A 6,338-nucleotide genomic window follows, 5' to 3' on the forward strand; every position below is an offset into this window, starting at 1 on the left:
ATGGGTTGTGGTGTAGTGGTGGGACTACTTCATCCTTAAACAGAGGTTTCGGGTTCAAGCCCTAGGTATAGAGAAATACTGTTGGGAGCACCCTCCAGAATGGGCCCCACAGTGCGCGATATGAATTAGTCGGGGCTTTAATGCGAGTATCGAACATCGGGTGAAAAACCAAAAAATATACAATAATTTACAACATAAAATATTTAAAATCATATAAAAATTTCTCGACTCTAGATTTCATCTGTACCATGTAAATTACTACAAATGCTTTCAGTTGTCTGTTTCTGGTCGAGAGTATGTTTGTAATTTTATATTTTTTAATTTTAATGTAATTATTTTATTTTTATTTTTAATTTGCTATATATTTGAAAATTGTGTAAACATTATTATATATTTAAATATTGCATAAAAATATTATAAATTATAACAATTAAAAATTTAAATTATTTCGAGGCAAATAAAAATTTTTTGTTACCACTAAAGGATGCGGTGCAATAGATGGGGTTGCTCATTCCTTAACCAGAGGTCTCGGTTTCAAGTCCTGGGTACGAAAAAATTCTTGGTAGGGAGAGCTACCCCTATATGGACCCTATCCAACGCGAATTTGGATTAGTCGGGCTCCAATGTGGGTACCGGACACCGGATAGAAAATTAAAAAAATTGGTTGAATTGAAATTCTATTAGTGCAACATAATATTAATTGAAAATTTTGTGAAAAGTAGTATAAATCACAAAAATTAACAAATTAAAAAATTTGTAAGATGTATAAGAAGTTTATTTGACTTTTCAGATTCTATCAAATGTCATATAAATTGAGATAGAGGAAATAACATATATTACTTGAAAATCACGCAAAAAATTGTATAAATCATAATCTAAAATTCTATAACAAATTTGATTGATTTTCTCAAATACTCCATCAATGCCACATAAATGGAAACAAAAAGAATAACACTCTATCAAATGTCATATAAATTGAGATAGAGGGAGTAACATATATTACTTGAAAATTATGTTGAAAATTGTATAAGTCATAATGTAAATTTATATAACAGTTTGATTGATTTTCTCAAAATATTCCATCAATGTCATAAATGGAATAAAAAGAGTAACATATAGAATCTGAAAATTATGTTAAAAGTATTATAAATCAATAATTAATAACTTAAAATATTTAAAAATCATACGAAAAAATTGTTTGACTTTTAAATTTCATATGTGTCACACAGAGGCGGATCCAAGATTTCAAACTTGTGGGTTTCCAATAAAATAAATAAAGCTGAAAAAATTAAATGAGAAAAAAAGGATCTCCAAAGAGATTTACACTTATGATCAGCAGCCACAATGCATGCATCTCCAGTGTGTCCCTCCTACCGCTAAGCCATCCAATTATTTAGTTATGGGTTCCCACATGTTAATAATTAAACCTATTGAAAATGTTTCTAATGTAATTATAAGTTTTATGGTAGCAGGTGGGGGTTTCTGAAAACTCCCATTCACTACCTTAGATCCGCCCCTGGGGTCACATAAATTTCTACTATATAGAAAGGAGAGTTGAGGACGATCAAGGACAAATTTGTAATTATACTCATTATCAAGGACAAAGGTTCTTAACTTGAAAATATCTCTTTCTTCTATCTTTTTTTCAAGCTTCTTGATATAAAATAAAAATGCCTTACAAACATGATATTTGTATACCGCTATACATCTTAATGCATACATTATACACATCATATTTTTACCTAGGTTATTATGTTCTGTGATCTTTTCTATTAGTTAACTTTCTCATTTGTCCCTTGAAATATCAAGACGTTAGTTTTTCCCCAAACTGATCCCTACTATTCCAAGAATGTAAATATTCTTAACTTTTCATTTGAACAATTCCTACTTTAAACATAGATATTATAGAAAGATGAGTTCAAGGACAACCAGGGGTAAAATCATCTTTTCAACATTCATTAAACTCACTTAAAAAATACACTCTCTTCTCCAAAATATATTTAGAAACATTCACCAATTTTTTTTTAAAAAAAATCATTAACTTTCTTTTAGTGCCACGATCATTACTATATACAAGAGAGAATTTGACATTTTGATAGTCCTCACATCAATTTTTTTTGTCAATTTGATCTGTAATTTAAATTTTAATTACTCTACAAATTTTTATTTATTCTGATAAACTTGAACAATTATTTGAATTTATTAAATGTTACAAAAGTCACGAGTCATGAAAATTGACAGTGACACCATAAAAACTATTTATACAATCAAATTCAAAATTGATCCAAGAGTTTATTGTCTTTCTATTTTGTAGAAATGCTTATTAATCTTACTTTAAAAAAATTTATTTTCCAAATAAATTTATCATGAACAAGTAATTAAAGTATCTTGACATTCTCTTTCTAACTTCGTATATGCTTAATTATTAAATATAAAATTATTTTTTATATATAGCTAAAAATATTTGAAAAATTAATTTTAAAATAAAATAAAATTCACTGTTTAAATATGAGAAAAGACATGATTTTCCCTCCGAACTTGTCCGCTCGATTCACTTTAGCACTTAAACTAAACGTTTGTTTATTTTACCCCTTAACATCTTTAAAGTATATTATTCTTACCCCTCAAAACTGAATACCACTCTCACAACGGAGAGTGTGTTACACTCGCCTACACATCAACGCCACGTCAATGCTACGTCGGAGCCACGTCATTGCCACACAAGAAATTACTATTGTTCTAAAAAAAATATAATCCCCCATACATTATTTTTATTTATTTTAAAAAATAAAATAAAAATACGTATGTACTATTTTATTTATAAATATATATATATATATATATAATAAAAAATGCACCTCCACCTCTTATTTTCTTTCTTCTTCACACCCCCCACCCCATCCGCCCCCCTCTTTATGTTTTCTCCTTTTCCAGCCCTCACCCCCACCCCTACCCTGCAAACGCAAGCCCCCCTCCTCCTCTTCCAGTGCCTCCTTTTCCAGTGCCCCACCCCCTAGTTTTCCAATTGAATCTCAATCGTTTTTTCAAAATAAAAAAAAAACTTCATTTTTTTTTAAGAAGACAGATGAGTCTTCTTCTTCCATAGTCGTGGACCAAAGCAAATATAGTGGATAAATTGTACATATAACTTTGATTGTGAGGGCTGAAGATTTGGTTTTGAAACAACATAATCGCTATGATGATCTCAGACCAGTCACATAATTTGTTAATTATGGTTTCCAAAATCCAAAAAAAGCAAAGAAAAAAAAACTCTATTTTTTTTCAAAGCTTTCAACTGAAGGGTGATCTTTTTTCTTTTTTTGGTATAAGAATATTGAATTATTACATCTTAATCATTACATTTTGTGTCCGATTAATTACCATATTGAAAGTATTGATGGAGAATGTGTGTGAGATTGTTAATAGGGAAATTAATGGTTGAAGAAAATGGGTGAAGTTGTTAATGGGGGAATTAATGGTTGAAGAAAATGGATGAGATTGTTAATGGAGGAATTGATGGTTTAAAGAAAATGAGTATTGTTGTTCTTGATCAATTGGAGAAGAAAAGAGTGTAGGGTGTGGGTGTGGGTTGCCATGAGGGGGGTGAGGGCATTGAAGAAGAAGGATATTTTTTTTAAATGTATATTAAAATAAAAAGTAGGATTATATCAGTTTTAAATTTAAAAAAATGCAGTTTTTTTAATAAATAACTACGCCCCTTGTTTTAAAAAAATGCCACATTAGCTTTAGGGGTCAAATAAATACACTTTAAAGATGTTAAGGGGGTAAATGAACAGAAGTTAAGTTTAAGTGTTAAAGTGAGTTTGGAGGATAAGTTCAGGGGGGGAAATGTCTTTTCTCTTTAAATATTAATGATACTAAATAATGAAAAATGAGAGTAATTCTTTTTCACATTTTTTTATGATGAATTTTTTAACAAAAAATTGGGATTATCAACATTTTATAGAATTTAGGACAAAATAAGTAATTTAACATGAAATATCAAAGTTGTATACACGTTTCAGAAATATCAACATAAATTTCTTAACATGTATTTTTAGGAAAAAAAACTATTAAAGTTAATAAAAAAATGAGTAACTTTCAATTTCTTTTGTATGGTTTAATATGAAGGAAAATAATTAATCTAAATAAGATGAATGATATTTTGCAAACAATCTATTTATTATTAGAAAGAATGCAACGTATATTATTTTTAGTACCATAAACCAAACAACCACTAAAAAATAATAACAGGATAACTAATCCAAGGACAACTAATCCAAGTATAACTAATCCCAACATACCTAATTTCATCATAGCTTGTTTTCCAACCAAACGACCCCTAAGCGTGTAAAATTTTTTTTTGACCAAATTTATTTTTAGTTCTCTTTAGATTTTCTATTTTAATGGCTGAATTTCATCCCAGACCATTTTTGCCTTGAATCAGAATTGATCAAAAATAATTCTATCTCATATCTGAGGTAGATATAAGGTCTGCGTACACTCTATACTCGCAAATCCTACTTGGTGGGACTATACTAGTATATTGTTGTTGTTGTTATAGTGGCTGAATATCATGAATGTTGAATGAAAGATCAATTTTGTTTTCTATCTACTATATAGAAATGTGAGTTAGGGGACGACCAAGGGTATTAATATTTTTTTTTTTACTATATAGAAATGTGAGTTAGAGCATTAATGTAATTTCATAGTTAGGTAGTACAATCATAGTCATCTCAAATAAAGAGTTTCGTTGGTCATTTCTTTCTTTCTAGCTTATGTGTTCTCCATTTATGAGCCGTTATGTGGCTAATAACGATTTTTCTTATTTTAAATGTCAATTTATTCAACTATATTATGTACAAAATACTACTTCAAATAAATTTAAATTTGTCGGCGCCGACCCGACCCGACCTCCGATCCCGATGTTCGGTCCCCGGCGCCGACCTCCGGCGCCGCCCTAACGGCTCTCTCTCTCTCCAACGGCTCTCTCTCTCTCTCCCTACCCTCTCTCCCTCTCTCTCGCACCGGTCCCCGATCCCCGGCGCCGTTGCTGACCTTCGGCGCCGACCCGACCCAACCGTCGGCCCCGACCTCCGGTCCCCCCGCCCCTCCGGCGTCGACCCCCGTCGCCGCTCCCCGCCACCCTCCGGCCCTGACCTCCGGTTCCAAGCCGTTTCCCCCTCCCCCCCCGTTGTTCATACCCCCACCCCCACCCCCCCACCCTTCCACCCCCCAGTCCTTCCCCCCGCTGTTCATACCTCCACCCCCACCGCCCCACCCTTCCACCCCCCAGCCCTCCCCCCCACCTCGGCCTTCAGCCAGCCGCCAACTCGGTCTCCAACAGTCGAAGCTCGGTCTTCAGCCGCAACTCCGTCTGCACCCGCCGCTCCGTCTCCAACAGCCGCAGCTCCAAGCGAAATTCGGTGACTTCTAACCTTTGTTATTTCGTTATTTCATATTTCATTTTATTTCATTATTTCATATTCCATCCTTAGTATTATGCTAGTAGTAGCCCTTGTACCTTGACTTGCGTGGGATTTGTGGACATTGTCTGTTGTCTGTTATTGTTGTTGCTGTGGTCGTTTCTTCCACTGCTTTGGATTGGGTTATTGGCTGGGAACCTGCATTTGGGGCTGTGGGTGTTGAGTCCAGCGGTGTTTGCCCCCTAATTGAGTACAGTTTTATTTCGGGAGTATTCCTTTGAATTTGTGTGAGCCTCGTATTTCTTTGCTACTGCTTTGATACTACCACCGTGTATATCTTTATATTTTCCTATACTTTCGTATAGTTGTGGCTGTGGGCGGTAATGGGTGGATAGGGTCATGTCCGAGGGGGTTGGGGCGTGGGGTCGTGGTGGGGGTGGGGGAGGAGGAGAGGGCGGGAGTGGGAGGGAGGCCAAGGTTTGGCCGCGGGGGCGGGGGGGGAGGGGTAGTGGAGGGCGTGTGGATAACGACGGTAGGCTGAGGGTTAGGTCTTGGAATATAGGGACCCTTCAGGGTAAGTTCATAGAGCTTGTGAAGATTCTTAGGCAGAGGAGGATCAACATTGCGTGCGTCCAAGAGACTAAGTGAGTAGGGTCTAAGGCTAGGGATGTGGATGGTTACAAGCTGTGGTACTCTGGGAGCGAGAGGCGTAGGAATGGATTTGACATCTTAGTAGATGAAGAGCTTAGAGGTCAGGTAGTGGAGGTGCAGAAGATCAACGATAGGTTGATGACTATTAAGTTGGTCATTTGGGGGTTTACCCTGAACGTGTGTAGTGCTTATGCGCCGCAAGTGGGATCGGAGGGGAGGAGAAGATGCGGTTTTGGGAGGCTTTGAAGGAGGTGGTGAGAG

The sequence above is a fragment of the Capsicum annuum genome, chromosome 11 (genome assembly GCF_002878395.1).
Source record: "Capsicum annuum cultivar UCD-10X-F1 chromosome 11, UCD10Xv1.1, whole genome shotgun sequence".
Taxonomy (NCBI): Eukaryota; Viridiplantae; Streptophyta; class Magnoliopsida; order Solanales; family Solanaceae; genus Capsicum; species Capsicum annuum.